The sequence below is a fragment of the Ischnura elegans genome, chromosome 7, assembly GCF_921293095.1.
Source record: "Ischnura elegans chromosome 7, ioIscEleg1.1, whole genome shotgun sequence".
Classification (NCBI taxonomy): Eukaryota; Metazoa; Arthropoda; class Insecta; order Odonata; family Coenagrionidae; genus Ischnura; species Ischnura elegans.
In genome coordinates, this window is record NC_060252.1 from 80,656,597 (window position 1) to 80,678,416 (window position 21,820).

The 21,820-nt window shown below is 36.9% G+C and overlaps 1 protein-coding gene across 1 annotated transcript in view; it reads right to left on the reverse strand.

The window, feature by feature from the left end:
- LOC124162260 (delta-sarcoglycan-like) overlaps positions 1 to 21,820 on the reverse strand; it is a 391,441-nt gene that overhangs the window by 307,660 nt on the left and 61,961 nt on the right. The gene's annotated exons all lie outside the window — the stretch shown is intronic.

Genomic DNA, 21,820 nt, shown 5'->3' on the forward strand with positions numbered 1-21,820 from the left:
GTAAAATATTTCACTGAGTTATAATTGCAAGTGCTCTAGCTTATACATTTATGTGCCTTCACGGGGAAAGACCACACACTAATGAAAGCATAGTCTCCTGATATAATTTCCACTGTTAAAGACAGTGAGAAGGCAATAGAGATATAATTAATGATGCTGATATGCTCAAATTATGGTATGAAAATAATTTATTTTAATAAAATTATGATTATTTTTGCTACTAGTAACAAATAATTATAGAATGTAACACGTAATTAGGTTTATTTGTTTTTCGAAAAATTATTTCCCATCAATATGCACAACAGAAACGAGATAATGAATTAAGAAAGCAGCGAAAATACGTTTTATAAATAAAATCCGAGATAAACTCTCTTTTTACTATGCTCCATGGATTGATTATAAAATGAACTACGAGAGAACTGAACCAACCTTTACCACATTATTGGAAATATAATAGTATGGTATTGAAGGCAACTTTAATATGATTGAAATAATGGGTGGTGAATTTTTCACAAATCTACAAGGTCCGTCATAAACAGAAAACCGAACACCAATTTTTAAACAGAAAAACCACGAAGAAACCATGTTTACCACGAAGAAAAAAAAACTTACAGCACTTCCTTTTAGATCGCTGAGAGTTATCAGACACTTCATTGCGATATGCTAAAACCTATGTTCTCGCAGTGCCAATGGCATAACTTCCCCAAAGGCCCGATGATTTTTGATGAACATAAAAACCGCGTGCTTACCTGCGTTCAAATATTTATAGTGGAGGGAGGCAACGATAAAATAGCAACGACCCCGGCCCCAACACATAGCATCCACCACCGACCCTTTTTTAAAATAATGATCCACGCGCAACCCTCCTAATTAGAACGGTTTTAAACGACCGCAGGTAAGAGTCTCTGACACGGCCGTGAGGGCGGGTGAGTTTCAGGATAAAATGGATGAAGGATTTTGGAAGAAGAAGAAGCACGAGAGAGTAATTGTATTGAATAATAGGAAGCAAATGATTTGAAATTATGCCGACGGTTTTGGGAAGATGTGGAAAAGAGTGGTTAGGTGTGTAAAAGAAAGATGGCGGGTGACTAAATAGGGAGGTATGTTAACATTGGAGAAGGGTGCACCATAATAAACTAATTTCAGTTTTGGATGAATAAAATTTGACTTTGTTTTCCCACCGCATTTTTAATAAGCACTACCATGGTTTCGACAGTTGTCATCTTCTGGAAACGTTAACCGTCGAAACCGTGGTAGTGTTTTAATAAAAATTCTTTGGATAAACCAAGTTTAATTCTATTAATTCGAAATGTTCAGCAAATTCCACACTTTATCGCCGTAAACCACCAAATTCAATCCCATTTTAATACACTAATTGCAGTAAAGACAGTGGACGAATGAAAGAAAAATAAGACTGGCAGGCCTCACTTGGGGACCACGGGATTATAAGTGGCCCCTAAATGAGAGGCCACGAAACTACTGTAATAACTTCAATGATATTACAAGGGTAACCCAATTTTTTGGGTCGCCCTCTTGTATAACTGACCCCGAAGATGGGGAATATAATCTTCTCGATGTTCTGAATGAATGTATGTGGCATTTTATCAAATAAATAACGCTAACCGTAGTAAATAAATCGGGAGTATTTGAGTAGCATTTCACTCACTGCAGTGAGTACATTTTTTTAAATAATGATCCACGCTCGACCCTCCTAATTAGTACGGTTATAAACGACCTCAAGTAAGAGTTTCTGACACGGCCATGAGGTAGGCAAAGTGTTTAAGCAGGCGATGGATTGGAGGCGGTGAGGATTTTGGAGGAGCATGAAAGAGGAATGGTAGGGGAGAGAGTAATAGGAAGCAAACGATTCGAAAGGACGCCCACGGTTTTGGGAAGGTGTGGAAAAGGAAGATGGGGGGCGTCTAAATACGGAGTGGATTGGAGAAGGATGCAGCATAATAAACTAATCGCAATTTTGGATTAATAAAATTTAACTTTGTTTTTCTACAGAATTTTTTTATAAGCACTACCATGGTTTCGACAGTTTTTATCTTCTGGAAACGTTAACCGTCGAAACCGAAGTAGCGTTTTAATAAAAATTCTTTGGATAAACAAAGTTAAATTTTACTCATCCGAAATGTGCAGAAAATTCCACAAAGTATCGCGGTAAACCGCCAAATTTAATCCCATTTTAATACGCCAATGGCAGAAAATTACTGATCTATACCAGAGGAAAAGCTATGTAAGTCACTCACTGCAAAGAATACTTATCTATTTTTTAAAATAATGATCCAAGCACAATCTTCCTAATTAGTACGGCATAAACGACCTCAAGTAAGAGTTCCTGACACGGCCGTGAGGTAGATAAAGTGTTTCAGCAGGTAATGGAATGGAGGCGGCGAGGATTTTGGAGGAGCACGAAAGAGGAATTGTAGGTGAAAGAGTAATAGGAAGCAAACGATTTGAAATGACGGCGAGGGTTTTGGGAAGGTGTGGAAAAGAGTGGTTAGGTGTGGAAAAGGAAGATGGGGGTGTCTAAATAGGGAGGGAAGTGTGCATTGGAGAAGGATTGTGTCCAGGACGGGGGTGGGAGTCGTGGAGGGGCTCCAGAAGCGAAGGAGGAAGACAGCCCGGCAGAGATAGGGCGTGGATTTATGGCAGGAGTGTGTGCGGTTTTTGGGGGGGTCCCTGGGTGGGGGAAGGTTTTTCAGGGTCGGAACGCGGTATGAGGGCGAAGAAGTGAACTGGCCGGGAGATCAAAAAAAAAGTAGGGTGAAGCAGACTTAACTGGGAAAGGAAGGGATTTTTAAAAATATTATGAAATACAAGCATGGGGTTCTTAACAACTTTCCATTGTCAGAAACCTTTGCATTTCCATGATTTCCAGTCGAGTTTTTGTTTAATTTCCCAGCCTAAATCAATGGATAACCAGCCTTATTTAGTGATGTCATGGAAATATCCAGAATTAATCTTTTGATATTTAGAGAAGCAGCAGTGGTAGTATTATAATTAAACTATTCTAACAGTTAAGGTAGGTTTGCATGGAATTAATAAGTATTCTAGCACTCTTCCCTCGCTTCATGGACTTCCATCTTTAATTCATATAGCGGCTGCTATTTTTAATTCTATCTAAAAATCCTACTCTCTTCCTTCCTCTACCTCTTTTACCCCATACTCTACTCTCTAGCACTGTTATCAACATCCCCTCTCCACTAAGTACTCGCTCCGTCCATACCTTCTGTCTCCGTATCTCATTTAAAAGCTGCCTCTCCTCACCCACCATGTCTATAACTTCGTCGTCCTTCCTCCTCTCTGTCCAATTCACCTTCTACATCCTTCGCCACACCCACATTTTGAACGCCTCCAGTCTTCTTTCGTCCTCCTTCCTAAGTGTCCACGTTTCCGCACCGTGAATTGCTACACTCCAACCAGCCTCTTCACTAGCCTTGCCTTAAAACTCTCACATAACGATTACTCTCATAAGCTCCTTCCTGTTCATGAAGGACTCCTTTGCTAACCCAATTCTTTTCCAGATATCTTCAATGCTGCATTCATTTTTACTCTAATGTGCTGCCCAAATAATTGAATTCACTTGTGTAATTAGTAGTAGCAAAAATGACTGAAGAAGTGTACAGTCGCATTCACCCCGTACCATGCAGACTGGACAAAAAAGAATTGCCACCTCGCCGCTCGTAATCAGATTGGTCAATCGTGTGATTGGTCAAGATTTTTGAGATGGATAACCGTTGAATACTATGCAGTCCACTCTGGCGAATTGAATTTGTTTTTATAATCTTATTTTAAGAGCTGCTGATCGATTAACACGTATTTCGGTTTGAATCATTCTGCTGGAATGATTATATATTAATTATTTTTTACTGAATACAGAACTGAATACAAATCAAATTAAATGAATTGTTAATGCAGTAATAAATTTATAACTTGGATCAAAATAGTTTGAACAAAAATTTTATTTAATAATTACAGTTTAAAGACTTATGGAGCCTTGGGTTTCAATGGTATAGCATTAATAGAAATAACAAGGAAAAACATCTTATATGCAAGAGCAAGTAGTCCACTCAATTAAAACGCATTACCAACCCAACCCAAATAGTTAATAACGAAAGGGCCAGTAAAATTCAATGGACGATTCATACTTCCTAAATGTTTGGGCAGAATTTAACTTCAATTTATTTACGCAACTGAATACCAACAAAATGATATAAATTAGAATACAGAAACAAATTTGCCATGCATGGACGAAAATCGTTTGAAAAAAAACTTATTTAACAAATAACATGAAGGCTTCCGGAGACTTGGGTTTCAATACAGAGAACACGGAAAGAAAAAATGAGATGCATAAGCAAGCTGTTCACTCCATTAAAACATATTAAAAAGCCAAACTAAATAGTTTACAATGAAATAGCCGTAAAATTCAATGACCAATTCATTATTCCTCGATTTTAGGGCAAATATTAACTCCAACGTTTTCATGAATACGAAACTGAATAAATATTAAGTGAAATAAATCAGCATGCAGATAAAAAATATTATCCAACAAATACCAGCAAACGACATATGATGGTTTCCGTAGACATGAGTATCCATAGTATAGTATCAATAAAAAACTCCAAATAAAATCAATCAAACTTCATACTCCCCAGATATCAGACCAGAATATGACTTAAACTTACTTACGCTGAAGAATACAAACCAAATGGAACTACTTGGCTAGTAATATTCCATGTAATTCTAGCTAAAATTGTAATATGGATCAAAATATTTTGAAAAAAATCATTTTTACTTTTACTGTTATTTTTATTACAAACTTAAAATGAAAATATATTAAATAAGGGTAAAAATAAACGCAAAGGCTTTCGAAGGTTTAGGTATCATTGCTATGGTATTAATAGAAAGAACAAAGAACACGGAAGGAAAAACTTAGATTCACAAGCAAGCAGAAGTCCACTCCATTAAAACATATTACAAAAGCCAACCAATATTCTCGATACTTGGATGGGGTAGAGGAAACGAAATGATATGCAAAGGAAATTGGAATTTAAATGCCGAATCAGCTGATGCCGGTGGGGTAAAGGGAGTGAGGGGAGGGAGGAAGGGGGCGATTGAAAGATTAACGGGGATTGGTCGAAAGAGAGGGGGAGGGGGAAGGGAGAGGGGAGGTACACGGAAAAGATAGAGGCAGATGGAGGAATAAATTGCACCAATGTGCTCGAGGAAGCATGGTCTCCGGCTAACGCAATCTTGCGGAACCCATCTTATATCTCCGGAGTCTGCATATTTCACGGTTTCCGGAAAAAGTATAGGAAAACTGGTGTAGGTGGTGAACCAATCGGCTTACAAATTTACAGCAACGGACGAGAAACGGATACTGGTAAGGAAGGGGGGGGAAACTAATTGCTTGAATCCCCAGCGGTAAAATTATTTCTTCGAACATATTTTTTTGAATGTATATTCAGAAGACCCAATAGGTCACACTACCCATTTATCATTTCAAATGCAATTTTGGTACGAGTTGAGGGTATATTCTTTCAAAAAAATATGCTAGAGTAAGTAAGATATTTCGCGCTTGCCAAGATCGATTGTAGATTTCGTAGCAAAACAAAATAAATATAATAATCATTTTAAATGAAATTAAACGTTTGATGATTCTGGAAATATCATTTTTAAGAGTAAAAGTCACCCATTAGAATGTGAATAGAGTTTGTAACGTTATTGAAAATAGAAAACAGAGATTTTTTTCATATTATGGAGACCATGGAATTTAATTAAGTTTAATTAACACTCAAGTACAGGAATACAAGTAAAGATGAAGACAAAAAGTTTTTATTCGATATGAGAAAGGGGATTTGGTACTTTACAAAGTAAGATAACCTAATTTAATAGCAGCAATTTGTGGGAGAACATACCTAAACCTTGGCTTATAATTGCTCCCTCAATAAACGAGAAGTGAAACAATGTTCCTCCATGAAGTTACGTACATTCTTGTTACCAAGTTAAATAAAATTAATACCATTTTCAGGTCTCCACGACCAAAATGGTTGCAACTATGTCAATGACTGAAGTTCTTACAAACATCTTCAGGTAAGTTCCAATTACAGAAGTATTTGTTGATGTTGGGGTAAAAACCAGTGTGTCATAATACCAGAACTCGCCGGAACGCCATTTCTGCACTGGCTAACAAAACACATAATAGTCAAATGACACTTTAATCAGTTTTGTTTCCCCACAATTTCTAATATTCGTAACGAAGATAAAAAATTTGTAAATAATGTAAATAATAACTTGTGCTAAAAGAACACTCAGAGTAATATTTCACTTCCAAACATTAGTTTAGGGAAGTGTGTTCCGGCACTGCTAATTTTGCCATGACGCTATTGGGTAAAACATATCCCTTTGATACTACATTTATAATTATATAATAAACTAATTATATTTGGGAAAAATATTATAGCAGGCAAAGATGCATTGCAATATTAATAAATTAACGTTTTATCCGCCCGACTTAGAAACTTACAACCGCAGATCTCAAGCTAGTTTAATTGAGTACTAAGAGACTTCATTCCAGTTAATGCGAAAATCCCTTAATTTCACCGCTATCTCGCTGCCATATTAAAAACAAGCTAAAAAATTTATTCAAAATTTCTCCATCCACACGTAATTTAGGATAGAAATTTTCAGCGATGAGGTTACCATTTTTTCATAAATGTACAGCATATGCATAAATGTACAGCAAAAATGAATATTCGAACATTTTATGAGCATGCAAGAATATTACCCATCACAAAATCTTCAACAATATGGTAAACATATCCTTATGAATAGATCAAAGGTAAATGCAATCGTGTTGGAAAAAAACATTTGATGCTGCGTTCTTATGTCGTTTCCCAAAGTACTTAGGCCATCATAAGAACCATGTTCGTAGAATTTAGTAAATACCGAGAATAAAATCGAAAGAATGAGACAGACAGTGAATCCTCAAAATTAGAAAAAAGTAGAAGCGAGACGTCGACGCATGGGAAACATTGAGACGGCGAAGGGATGAAGACCACTTTTTTGCATAGAGCAGGAAAACCTCTTGCCCCAGCAATCCGGTTGAAAAAAAACGATCCGCGTTCCCCTCTTATTCCTTCATGTCACTCAGGCTCCGATGCATGAATGCGATGCATCGCAAAGACGTAATTCTTTCGCTGAGCACTATCATAAGAGGGGATGAAGGTTAATACGAAGTCAAGAGACAGAATTCGCGCAACTGGACAGCGTACGCTACCAAAACGCACGGATGACAAGGTTGAAATAAGAAATCGGATATGAAACATGAACTCGCAGTAGGAATCGGAATATTCATGAAGAATATGACGAGAAATTACACAGCAAAATAAGTACATGTTGAAATAAGCACACGTCGTGGTCTGCTATTCCATTTAGCTAAGGGGTCGGCAACTGACAGCCGCCTCCGAAAGGATTTCCTGCATCCGTAGAGCTTCAAAGCCATCGCCACACAGGGACAAATGGCACTCTTAAATTTAAAGCCATTACAGCACATATCGATTAAAAACCATTGCAGTTCAATTCTAGGAAGATATAAACAGAACAGAGGCACTGCCTTCCCAGAGTATAAAGTTAAATAGTTTTTATGTAACAGGAGTGCAAAATAGATAAATATACGATAAATTTAAAGGCCATGCGAATACCCGCATCACAAAGAAAAATATATAGAGGGAAATTTCTAGGAATGGTATATAAATTGCATAGTTTAATACGCCTCTTCTAATCCGTATTTAAAAATTTGATTAAAACAACCTGGGCCACTTATAAACTACTCGGGTCCTTTACTTATCTAGTTTACAAATTACCAAAATAGAGGCCACCTCAAGCACTAGAAAGCGTTATATCCGGAAGAAAATATAAATATATGTTTTTGAATAGAAACTGTGAACAAAAAGGAAAATACAATTAGAGTGCGATCCGTTAGCTTGTATAAGCTACGTAATTTACTCGTTCGGGTATCTAAATTCGAGGTAATGCAAGGTTTACCCGACTGTCGGGGGTGAGAATAGAGGAGTATTTTTTAACTTTCCAGTATAGGAATACAAAAAGACGTTGGAGACAAGCATTTTTTCAGTACGATAAAAGAGATTTGATTCTTTACATTATAAGTTAAATGCTTTCATTTGATTCAATTAGTGGAGAAAAATATAATACCTAAACTTTGGCTTACTGCACCCTTAAGAAGCAAAAAATCAAAAACGTTCCCCAATGAAGTTATATGTACGCAAATTCTAGGCTAGCAAGTATAATAAAATTAATATCGCTTGGAGGGCACCACGATCCAAACCGTAGTCTTTTAAACCCAAAGCAAAAGACATGCCCATCAGAGCGTTTGAAACTGTATCAATGGCTGAAGTTCTTACACAAGCATGTGCAGGTATGTACCACGAACAAAGAGCATTTCTGATCCTGGGGTAAAATGAGTTATAATGATATCATATGTGTAATAATTAGGAAAAATACCATCGCAGGTAAAGACATATTGCTAGTATAAATAAGTTCACTTTTTATCCGTTCTTCTGTGAAATTTACAACCGCAGATTTCAAGCGAGTGTAATTGAATTGGTTCTTTAAAAGACTTTAATTTTAATTTTTGGTTTTATTTTAATTGAGACTTATATTGAGTTAACAGAAAATTCCCTTCACCATATCCTGGACCCATAACGACTGAAACTTAATACCCTGTTGAAAAATCATGTGAATAAATGCATTTCTATCCCATTCAGCAATAATAATTGCTCGTATGTATCCAACTGAAAGTGATCTTCTAAATAAATAAAATGCATTTATTGTCACAGGAAGATTTGATAAAATAGAAAAAAATTGGTACAGATGAAGATAAATATAATGACTAATGAAAAAAACGGTAGTAAAACACAAAATGTCAATCAAAATTATGCGTCAGTTTTTGCAATGAGGATAATTCGGTGCTCAGTTTTTTAACGATTCGTGACGATGTGATAGATGAGGTATCAACCCTAGATTACTAATCCTGGCTCAGAGTCACGTGATCAATAAACCTTCACCATTTTAACGACGCTATTTCTTAACTTCCAATGACGTTATTTTTGTACTTTAAACAGATCAACTTAAATTTTTATTATTTTTAATATACATTTTGAAGTTTAAGTCATATTTTCTTTTCTTTCATTGAGAATTTTTTCAATTATTCTTTGTACAAAGATTTAGAACAAATATTTTGATGTAAAGTGCTGGGGAAAATATTTTAAATACCGTAAAATACGCATTTTTGTACTACAAAATGCCTTTTCCTTAATTTTGGTATTTTAATTTGGCGCGTCGTAAAAATTACGAAGGTTTAGCCATCCCGGATAAAAGACGTAATTAATATCCATAATATGTTTGCAGAAGACGCCCATACCGTCCATCGAGTACCACAGGTACGACTATGCTACGGAGTAAAAATTACTAAATTTACGTTAACTGTTTCAGATAAAGTTTTTTAGACTCAGATCGAAACAGTATTGGCGAGAAATTCGAGCGGTGAGGAGAAACAGTTTTAGAAAGTGCACGCAAAGTGAAAGGGAGAATGAAGAAAAGGAAGTGAGGGAGGAAATTCGATATGGAAGGCCGCCGGAGGCAATGGGTGGTTTTTAACGTCCGCTGAAGAGACAAGAGGGGGATAGAACAAAGAAGGAAAAGGGGACTCCAAAGAGCAAAGGAGTGCTGTGATAGGGATCGCGGTGGAAGGAAGGCCTGCACACAGAGAGGAAGACGGAGGATCGACGACGGACGTTGGGTCGATCGGAAGGAGACGGCACATTATTGGAAAGGGTTCCGGACGAAAGTAGTGAAGGGAAAACGGCAAAGCGAAGGACGGGGCGATCAAAACAAGAGAGAAAAAGGCGGGAGAAAAACACATACCATGTCAATCAATACTACGAGTGGGAGGAGTAGGAGTCTTACATTATGCGTCAGTTTCTCCCTCTTGCTATAAGGATCACTCGTGATAATGCTCACGTTTTCAAGGATTCATGAAGATGTATTAAAGGCGCAATGAATGTCGATAGCATAATTTCAGAAGAAGCCCATACCATTTCGTGAACCATATCTACGATAATACAAAGGGGTAAAAATTTCTATGCACAAAATTGATATTTGGAGACGTGGCTTGGTGAAATTGCTTCATGTAGGATAAAAAACTTGTAAAATTCTAATTAAGGATTATTTTATCAAAGCATTTTTATGTTAAATTTAAAAGTTTTTTTTACTTATTACAGCAATTGAGGAAAATGCGTGCTGTGGGTTGAAACTTTGTTTTAAGTCAGTACATAGCTGTGTATTCTAATGTCGTCCTTTATAAAGTCGTCCAGGCAACGCCACTTTGCGATAAAAATCAAATTAATGTCCTTCTTACACCATCTAAAGTTAATGAACGACCACATACATTTGAACTTTAACATTAATTTTTAGGCACGTAGCTCTTTGGTCGTTCATAAATTATAATGTATTGAATTCAAAGTCGCTCAGGGGAAAATTTATACGCGGAAAAGATACCACCGCTTTGAATTAAATTGTTTCATCATCAATAGTCAATAAGCCTAAGATTAGTCTGACTCAGCCCAGATTCTCAATTCTCTTATCAGTTAATCTTTTCACACCTACGTATTTCTTCTCTTTCTTCCTTCTTTGTCTTTTCCATATAGTTCTTTTGAGGTCTTCTCTTTCCGTTCTTGCCATCTACTTCTTCCTCGACGGCTGTGTCTATCAAGCTATCATGTCTAAAAATAGGGCCAATAAGTTTTTTCGTTTTCTAGTTAAGGTTATCATTAGTCTTCCCTTCTCACCTCCTTATAAAATCCTAGAACTGTATTTAAATTCATGGAAATATATAGAAATCAATGCTTGTAAAAACTTATTGATTCAAACGATGGCTTGCTCGTTGAAATCAACGAAGTCACTGTGCTACACATAAGCTTCCTTCATGAATTGCCAGGCGTTGAAAACAAGCCGAAACATAAAATTCTTTCTTTTGGGGCAGCCGTGTCAATAAAACATAGCACCTCCGGACCAGAGAATGGCTTCCTCCGTTCACGGATCGTAAAAAGGTGCCGCAGAGAGAGATAGACACACAATTTTCCCAGCGCTTTAAATGTTTGACCGCCCATTGTGAGAGAGCTCTAAGTGCACAAAAGCCATCCTTCAATATCTAGAGCAGTGGGAGCCAATCACGCATCGGATAAACACGAAAGAGAACCCCAGTTTTCGTTTTTTTTTTCTTTTTGAAGCCAAATGCTTTCAATATTTTTGTACGGAATGTTCCATCAACAGCGACGACATCATACGACGGAGGTTTCCGAAATGCATTCTGTGCATTTGCAGGGAAAGGCTTAATGCTGCCGACATGCATGGCCAATAGCACACGCAGTAAGGCAAATATACCCACCGAGGATACTTAACGTGCACTTTTTGCGCTTTCAGCGCGTCAGTGAATCGCATATCTATCAGGGGGGTATCTGGTTTTGATTCAAATGAACTACTCATTCGTTGAAATGACCAAGCCGGGTTGATCTTCATTTTTTTTTTAATGTATGCCTTTACATTGCGCACACATTTACTTTTATAGCACAATAAATACATTTTACTCAGACCAACTGCACCATTCACATATTTTTTTATGAAACTCTACCATGAAAATATATGACCCACTTAAAAATAAAAATTATGCAAAAAAACAAATTTAGAATAGCAGCCGGTACCAATGCTATTTCCCAACATATAGTTCTATAATCCCATCAAAATATAATGCAATCGTTGGTTCAGCTGCCTGATTTCCGGTTTCGTAAAATTGAATTTCTGATATCGTAACAATTTCAAACGGAACCACATGTAGTATTATTATGATAAATCGGTAGGTTGAAAATTTAAATTTTGTGACATTTATTTTTTAACCTTAAATAGAATGAACAAGTCGAGTTTTGAAATGGTCAGCTAAGGAATACCATCGCCCATAAGACAAACATTGGAAATACTCAAGTGTTAACTTTTTTCAATCAACGTCTACCATCCCCCATGGAGGATTCCTTCAGTGGTCAAAATGTGTCATAAACATCAAACAAAGGACAAAAACAGTAGTGGGAATAAAAAAGTGGAGCTTCGAAATAACTCTATGTATCAGCAAACATTAATGTTACTTTTTATTTGAACGTTAACACCCCAACATACTTGATGGTTGAACTTAACTAAACACAGAATGGTTCCCATTCTTAAAGATAAGAATTTTGTTTAGGCAGTGGAGCCGGACACCCAGGGCGGGCCCGCATAGGGTACACTCTTGAGGACCGCGAACCAAGTCAGAGACTCACACGCCCGCGCCATCCCAAGAGGGGAACGACTGAGGAAGGAAATGAGATAGGAGGCATCGCCGCGATGAGAGCCCGACGACACCTCCAAGGAAGGGATAGGAATCGAAGGGAGGGATGAGGTATACCCGCGCCGCTATGAGAGCGACCAAGGCCCACTACTAGCGAAACCATGATTTAATGTTTCTACAGTGTAACGTTTTTAAATATACCTACACTACTAACTTAACAAATAATTTCAGTACAATTCAAAAATTCAAGCTCTATATTTTGAAACTTGGGAGCAAAAAACAACATCAAAGAGCCACCATGATTATCACAATCCCATTTATATTATTCGTACTACCACTCACTGAACCACCGCCATGAACTGCACCAGTGTGGATCTTGAGTTCTGTCGTATTCCTTTCCTCCCGTTCTCTTCTCCTCTCGTAGGCGCCTCCTTTTCTCTGCGTTCTCTTCTTCTCCCTGCCGATCTTGAATTCTGCCGTATCTCTTCCTCCGCTCTCTCAATACACCGCTACTTTTGCCTTTCTCCCGATCTTTCTTTATAACACGTCCACCTCCTCCTCCTCTCCATTCACGACCCCCGCTTTCCGTTCACAACAATCTCCCCCTTCTCCACTACCATTGTTAGTTTTAAATTATTTACAAACAACATGGTGGCTTGTTTACATTATGTTACAACAGGAAGGAAAAAAATTCCTATGAGGAAGGAAATTTCTACGATTTTCCGCAAATTATTTTTAGGCAGTAACTAAATAAATAATCTTATTGATTCCAATCGTTAGGCTCGCGGTCACGCTGAAGCTATATTGCCCATGGGAGAGCACCTTTGGCGTTGTTCTGAGGGGGACACAGGGAGCCTCACCCCCCAAATAAAAATAATTTGTCCCAAAATAGCAGGAAACTAGAGCAATCACGAGTAATGAAAACAAAAAGGTCAAAAGTTTAAATAAGTTAATAAAAATTAAGGGGTTATTGCTGGGAAAAATACAGGTGGATGAGCATTGGAAATACAAAATAACGCTACAAATGTACTTGAAATAAAAAAGGAAATGCCGCAAATGTATTTGATATGCAAAATACAAAATTCTTTTTACTTGGATATTTGAAAAACAAGCTAAAAAATGGTATTTAAAATACCTTTTAAAATACACAATACATATGCATGGAAATTAAGAGATCTTAAAATAAATATAACCAGCCTTGGCACGTTGTGGATAGTTGTAAACATGATGAAAACGATACTAACGAAAACGAAAAAATCTCTTAAGCATAAAGAAACAGAATTTTTTTTAGATATACTTCAAAATTATTTTACAAATGTATTTTTATTTTAAAATGGGAAGATGGCAAAAATCTGTATCTGAAATAAAAATACACGATACATTCCGGTAGTGTATTTTAAATACCAAATGCAAATTACAAACGTATTTCAAATACGTGATTAAAAATACTTGTGTTTGAAATACTAGCCCCTAGACCCTAGACTAGTGCATAGCCCCTAAACCAACGGCAGGATTGCTGGCCCGCCCAACACAAAACTCTAAACTCCGCCCATGAGGAAGACAAGTAACATTGAACACGTCATTCGCTCACTTGCATAACGGAACAGCATTTCTCAGAAAAAGCGTCGAGGGAGAAAAAAAACAAGGCCACTAGATCAATCCACCCCACGCCTACCCTTCTGAAACGCACGAATAGCAATCCTAGATGGCTAGACAAATGAAACTCCTCACGGATCTCACTCCACACGAGCAGCGAATGCCAAGTTATACGAAAAAAAGATTTAAATGCGGAGAAAATACACGGCTCCGTTTCATATATAATGAGCGCCCCTTGCAGGGCCGGCGATATAAATGGGTCAGTTGGTCAGAAAACTTCCCTCCTCGCTCCCTCTCCTCGAAGCCTCAGTCCCGTCAGTGATTTTGCGCTTCCTCCCCCTATAGTCCGCAGACTTTAATTTTGGCTATAAAGGCATTTGTGTGGGGGGAAAAAATGGGATGTGGCAAATCACGGTCTTCCTTTCAAATGGGGCTCTCATCGAAAGCCCAAATTGTTGTCACCTAGTTCAAGGGTCTTCAAACAATGGCCCGCGTGCCACACCCAACTGGAAACATAATTAAATTCGCCCCAAAAACAAATTCCTATGTTCACTTAGAATTATTACAATTTGCTCGTCCAATCCGTAAACCGATTTCATGAAATTTCGAAATCAAAAAGATAGTAGTAGTTTTCTTCGCACTGATTTGGTTGCATACAACTAAAGACAAGAGTCTATCTAGTTAACCCTGATTTTTTCCAGAAAAGATAATTTTTAATTTTTCCAATTTCTGGTACTGATTTGTATTTTTTAGTTTTTATTCCTCTGGCCGGCATTAATGTGGGAAATGTATAATGTGAGCCTTACATTGAAAATTTTGTAGACCCCTGACATGCATCAAAGAACATCGATCTGCACTCAACATATTTTAAGGTAAAATAAATGGTAAATTTCGTTTTGATGTGGGCAAACTTTAGTGTAAATTATTTACATAACTATAAAGTTACAGCGAAGCTACTAAGAGATTTTCAAAATCTGCGTAGGAGCGGAAAATATTGACACGTAAGTGATTCCTTGCCTATGACCTTCCTGAGGGCTAAAATCAGAGCGATGGAATGGAATCAAGTAAACTCCTTAATCCTCCTACAATTAATTTGTTAAATAAATATCCACTCTAGGCTCAATAATACAGAGTCTAGTGGAAATGGGTTACGCAACTATCTAAATTTTAAACGCAAATGACTTATAGGAAGATGGAGCATGTACCTGAGTATTTACCATGAACTATAAATACGTGAACAAGTTTTATTACAAACACAACGATGAATGTTCATAATTTCACCGGCTAAAAATATATAAGAAATTGAGATTTCATGAATAGGCCTATGTCAGTCAGAATAGTAACAAAACAGAAGGCATATCAAGAAAAATATGGGAAATAACAGAGTTGTTATTGCACGGATAACTACATTTAAAACAACGACCATTATTTCACTGTGACTCCAATTTCTTTACAGCGATTCAATTGATAAAGAAGTAGCTTTAATGAGGTTAGCATAGCTATGCGAAATATCAGAGATGTTATTGCAAGAAAATCTAAATTTAAAACAACGACCATCACTTCCCTGTGACTCCACTTTCTTTACATCGATTCAATTGGTAAAGAAGTAGTTTTAATAGGGTTAGCATAGATATGCAAAATAACAGAGATGTTATTGCACGAATCTCTCAATTTAAAACAACGACCATCGCTTCATTTTGACTCCACTTTCTTCACATCGATTTAATTGGTAAAGAAGTAGCTTTAATGAGGTAAGCATATGTTTTGAACCATCAGGTCCGCATTTATTCAAAAAAGCTGTTTCCTTTCAGATATCAATTTTATAATGTTTTTACGTCAAACGTGGGGTAATTGCTCCATAGAAAAACGTCAGGGACAGATATTTTAGCAAGAGTGTCAACAAAATATAACTCTTCTTCTTGGCAGACCATCGTAGACAAGCCATCAATAGCGGCGGCACTAAAGTACCCTAAAATGGATTCACAGTAAAAGGAAAATTTACCAACTTGGCGCACCTGTGACTCTCCTTAAGTTACACGGAAGTTATGAAGCCCATAAGGGGCGTTATGAGCCCAGGTGCCGCAGTAAAACACCTTTAAGCCCGTTCACAGTCAGTCTATGCGTCGACTGCGTCATCAAAATGTGCTAAGAGAGGATAAAACTTATATTATCTTGAACCAAACGTAAATTTTTAACACTTGGTACACAAAATATAATAAATAAAAAAGTTAAGTATAAAAAATAAATATGTAATAAAAATAAAAACTATCTAATGAGGAGGATGCATTCAAACGACTTTAATATGTAGCAATTGAAAAAATTTGGATAGAAAGAGCCATCATAACCTTGTGATAGCATGATATGCAGAAACCCAGGTCGTACTATTTAAAATAAAGTGTGGAATAGAACAAATTATTTTTATTTAATGATGAAGCAGTTTCTCAAAGTAACGACGGGCACTATGTCCTATATTAAAAGGTTGAAATCAAGCGCTATGGTTCATAATACCACTTCTGCTATAATTTAAAGAACTTTAAAAGAAATTCATTGCATGGATGGCATCCATAAACGATGAATTATAATTTTTTTGAAAATTTTAGGGTACGTTCATGATCAGAGACATTAAAAATGCAGTTTTACAGAAACGCTCTTCGAACCTTGGATGTACTTCTATACTTACTCTTCCTGGCAATGATTACTTTTCCTCAAATTACCCTAAGCAACCGCATATAGCAATATAACGATATTCTCGCGGTAGTTGATGCGAAGTGTTTCGAGGTGCGGTGATAATGAAATCTTCATTTTTCGGGTTTCACCACGTCGTCGTCGTGGTAGAGACAACCTTTTCTCGGGAATCCCAGCAGGCATCAAGTGCCAAGTTCACTACGACGTGTAGACGCCTGCTAGAATGCAGGAGAAACTGTTGTCTCTATCACAACGACGACGCGACGAAACCCGAAATATGCAGCCATCGCTATTCTCCCACTAGCTCGTAGTAGGTTTTCGCAGGCTTTTCACGCCCCCCTTCTTGTGTGGGCGTTTTCCTGCAGTGGGTTTTTGATCCAATAAGGACGACAGTCAATATCCTTAGGTTTTTCTCACATTCACTAGAATCTTTTTGCACTTGGTCAATAGTAACTTTGTTAACTTATAATTTTATTTGTTGATTGAAAATTGAACTTCTATTTATTTTTATGTAATTTCTTTGCATGTAATATCCTGAGCAGCTTGACAATGTATTTAACTGCATATATTTCATGTTTGACGAGGGGTTAGATGGAAGATGGGACTCTATAGTCCCAATCTCGCCCAATAAAGACGTTTATTATTATTATTATTATTACTATAGGATTTCACTGATTAACCGCCAAATTTACTGCTGCCATCATATTAATATACAAGAAATGGCACGCCTAGCCAATGCCTCATGTTAGGGGCCGGTAATCTGCGGCGCGCGGGCGGAATGCAGCCCCAACGAAGGGAACTTATGACTTTTTCAAGTATTTGTCATAATCTGGGGTCCTTTATTGAGAGAGAATTTTTCTTTTATGTAACAAATATAATTCTTTTTGAAATAGCACGGAAAGAATTTTTGTTCCTGCACAATATGTGTTCCTAAAAAGTTATGTCATACAGTAATACAATAGAAAGGCAGAAGTGCCGTGTTGGAAAGTATTCAAGAATATAAAATTTTCGACCGTTAGAATTATTATTATTATTATCAAAGCTACCCAGTGACTACTGGTTTCCGATACAAATACTCTGGGTAATAGGCCGTGCAATACGGCAAGGAAAGAAGAAAACTAGTTACCTAAAAGACACTGTAATACCATGGGATTTCGATTATGAATGACTTAGCGATATCTTGACGGATTCAGGATTCATGAAGTGGACGGTATCAATAACTAAAATACTGATTTACCATTCCAAAAAGTTATCAAACACAAATCGCGCTTCAACTCACAGAGTCAGCCTCAGGTGGATAGGTGTGTTGAGAACTCGTTCCTTGTTTAATAAATTTACGGAAAAGTATATAAAAATTTCAATTGATTACCAACCATAATTATTAACAATGTAGCATAATAGCAGATACATCTAACAGAGGATGCCAGCATATTTCGCAGTTTTTGTGCCGAAAGGGGCGGGCATTTTGATATGAATTCATCAACAATAAAACCAAAAATTGAAGCATATAAATACATTTATAACTATTTAGCACCAAAACTATGTGACAAACAATGGCATAAATTAAACTACTGCAATATTGAAGCCGTATTTATTAATAAAATAAGATGCTGGTTGTTTCTTCACATAAGGATATTGAATTTATAATTGAGACAATCACTTGATTTTCCTCAAGACTAAGGTTCCACTGAATATGTTCATTGCTTTTCTCTTCTATTTTTCTACAAATTTCATTCCATTGTAATCTTTTTAGTACTAATTTAATAAATAATTGTATAACTATTGCATTTCGAAATGGTTTCCAAGTTTTTTCACATACTTTTATTCATAATATATGGACATATGTTACTGTAATTAGTTCATAGATAGAGATGCATCAATGTGCAAGAAATGGAAAAAGAAATTACAAAGCAATCCTACGAAAATTTTAAGGCCCCATCACATCCATTTCTCAATGAAAAGAAGGCACATGACCCGTGAAAGATGCCTCGCGCGGTTACGCAAACAAAAGCGGCAGCGAGTAAAATCAAAGGCAGGGAATATAATAAAAAAAAGTAGTTACTAAATGAATATAGAGTCTCAAAAATAAGGAATATAAGAGAGGAGTGGCGAGGAAAATAAGGCTTTAAGGTCCCATCCCGCGTATTGATTGCCCGCGATTGGAGCCATTTCCTCGCATTACCAAGTTGGATGCCGGCCAAGTATAAAAGGCACTCAATATTGTGCGCAAGTAAAAGATTGAGGAATCGGATTTTGCAGCGAATCGGTTTTTCATAAAAAGAGCGACGGATTTGCATAACCAAGTTTCCATCCACCTTCTCGTACAAGAGGCAATTTGAGCAGGAAAAACAATGTCATCCGCGTCCGGTAGAGGATGAAATCAGCCAAAGCTTTGGCAGCAATGATTCTACACCACAGTCAATTCAGTGAGAAGAAAACCTGAAAAAAATGATGTATTTTCTTCCAAAAATAAACCCAATACTGCGTGAATATTTGTTTCATGTAGATACAGTGAGTACAAGAATCTGAATTTTTCCCGTAAGGACAAATTCAATCGCAATCACTAGGTCGATTATGACAAAAATGATGTATCGCAACGGAGAAAAAGAATGACAAACATAATGCAATTACACATCTTTATACCATTTATGTATTGTCTGTAACCCTCAATTACATCTACCATGGAATTCGGCATAAACGAAGCAAATTTGTAGTCTTAAAATTTTCGTAGGATTGATTTTGTCATTTCCTTTTCCATTTTTTGCATATTGATGCATTTCGGATAATTAAAAGGCATCATTTTATAATACTTAATAATAATATAATAAATTATTTCAGTGCCCAAAAAATACATCAAAATACGTAGAAATTGTTAAAGCTACACATTTTTATATACTTTGAGAATATATGTGTTGATGAAATTGAAACAAACTATTGGGTAGATACTAATTTGCCGGGGAGGAATAAGTATTTTCATTTATTGAAGCACCTGTACTTGATACGGAACAATCTAGGGTCATGAGTAAGAAAAGCCATCGGCTATATATCATAACAGCGGGAGATACGACCAAGTCCAAAATGGGTCGTGGGTTCAAGCTAGAGAAATGTCTCTCTGAGCATGATGTAAGAGGCCTATGGCGTCCTAATTACATTTTTATATTGTTTGGTTTTTATGGTTTTGGTTTTATTATTTTATAGTTTCATCGTGTTTGTGTTTTACAATGGTCGTTTTGCATTGTTGCTATGCAAGGTATAAAGATTTAAATTAAATAAACAGGCATTTGGGCTGCTGGAACGGCAATAGAGATGCACACTGCATTGAATTCGGTGTTTTTATTTAGCTCTTTTATTTCAATTAAGTTATTAGAACTCCCAGAAGAACCCTTAGGTCTAGCAAAAGTAGAGTCCGAAATATTTTACATAGAAACACGAATCTAGTAACGCCATATGGGGACATACTCCTAAAAACGACATATATCACAGCGAGAATCTTGAAGACTGAGAGAGGAATCAAGTAAAGGTTCAATATGAAATACCAGAGACTTCCTATCCATCGCATTGGCAGGATACAAAATTTCCTCATTCCCCCTTTCAAAACTTCCTTATAAAATAACCGCAACACAAAGTGAAGAAGTGAATTCGAGACAAAAGTCGGCACAATAAATGTTAAAATAATAAGATTACAAGGTTTGTCAAACTAGTGCGCGTCTTTGTACTATGAATACCCACTTCCGACCATTGACTAACTAACTGCCCGATTCATACAAATCTTTGGGGTGAACGAGACGAAATATGATAAAAATTGACTGAATCTACCCCCTCTAAAATCGTCTTAAGCACTAGGAAAAAATGTTGAAACACTAAAGTTTCTACCTATTACAGTTTAGCCAACTGTTTCTGTGCCTCAACGTATTGGGGGCATTTGGGGGTAAAAAAATCGATGGTAATGAGGAATTTGAACATCGCGGAAAGCTTGCTGAAGTCACTAAATTTATTGCGGCGGAAATTAATCCACACCTTGTAGCATTCAAATAGTCCAGAAGCTAAGAAATGCTTGGTATCCTAGGATTCAATTTAAGTATGTTAGATATCACAGAAAAAGACGATCCTTAAGGGACAATTGGTAGAAAAAAATTTTAGAAACTTGCTGAGTGACTAGCGAGATAACACAAATAGCCCTTCCAAACCCAGTGCTGCTTCTGAGAGAAATAAGATTTTATGAAAAATCAAGATTTCTCAATCTAAAAATGTGAAATTTTTCTGCTCAATCATAATTATAATGGAAACTAGATATTTAGCATTAAATTTTACCGCACAAAGGAACACGTAGCTTAAATCTCTCCTGCATAGAGCTGAACATTTATAACATTTTTCATGTTACTAAGAAGCAAGATTGGGTTATTATGGGTAAAAATACTATAACAGACAATGAATATTAAATCTACCACAAAACCAAATCAAGTGAGGATAGAAATGTCATATGAACGCTGGAAAAAGGCCGAGAGGGCCAAAACATCAACCAGACCAGAAAGGCAATGGCGTTGCCTCGCACACGATAAGGGCAAACCCTTTAGCGCTGTTAGCGAAGAGAGAAGTTTTTCATACGGTCAAACCATCCATTACATCTCACACACAATGGGCAAGGGAGATGCGCAGGAAAACGAAATAAATAGAAGCCGAGAAATAACTGCGGTGGGAAGGTCAAAACAAAAACGGAGACGTCAAGTGCTTAATTTCTCTTAAACGAGAGCGAAGACTTTTAGCTGGGCCGTAATTTTTTCCTCGCTTCGCGTCGGCAAGCTTGAAAAAGATGCTGGGAGAAAAATAAATATATATAAATGAGTGTGTGTTTGTGTGTGGGTGATTGATGCAATAGTGTGTGCAGCAACGGTCGCTTGGGTGATAAACATTCTTCCCGTTGACGACATGTGCCGCCCTCTCCTTTCATACCGTTATCGCCGCGAAAGCGTAAAACTACTGGACGGCATCATTCCTGGATGCTAAGGGAATAAATAGAGCTCTGGGACGAAATTCTGAACTAAAAAAACCGGAAGGATTTTATCTGCCAGTTAAGTTCTCGGCACAAAAGCGTCGGGACTTCAGAGGGAACGCTTGAAGGACGTATTATGGGCACAG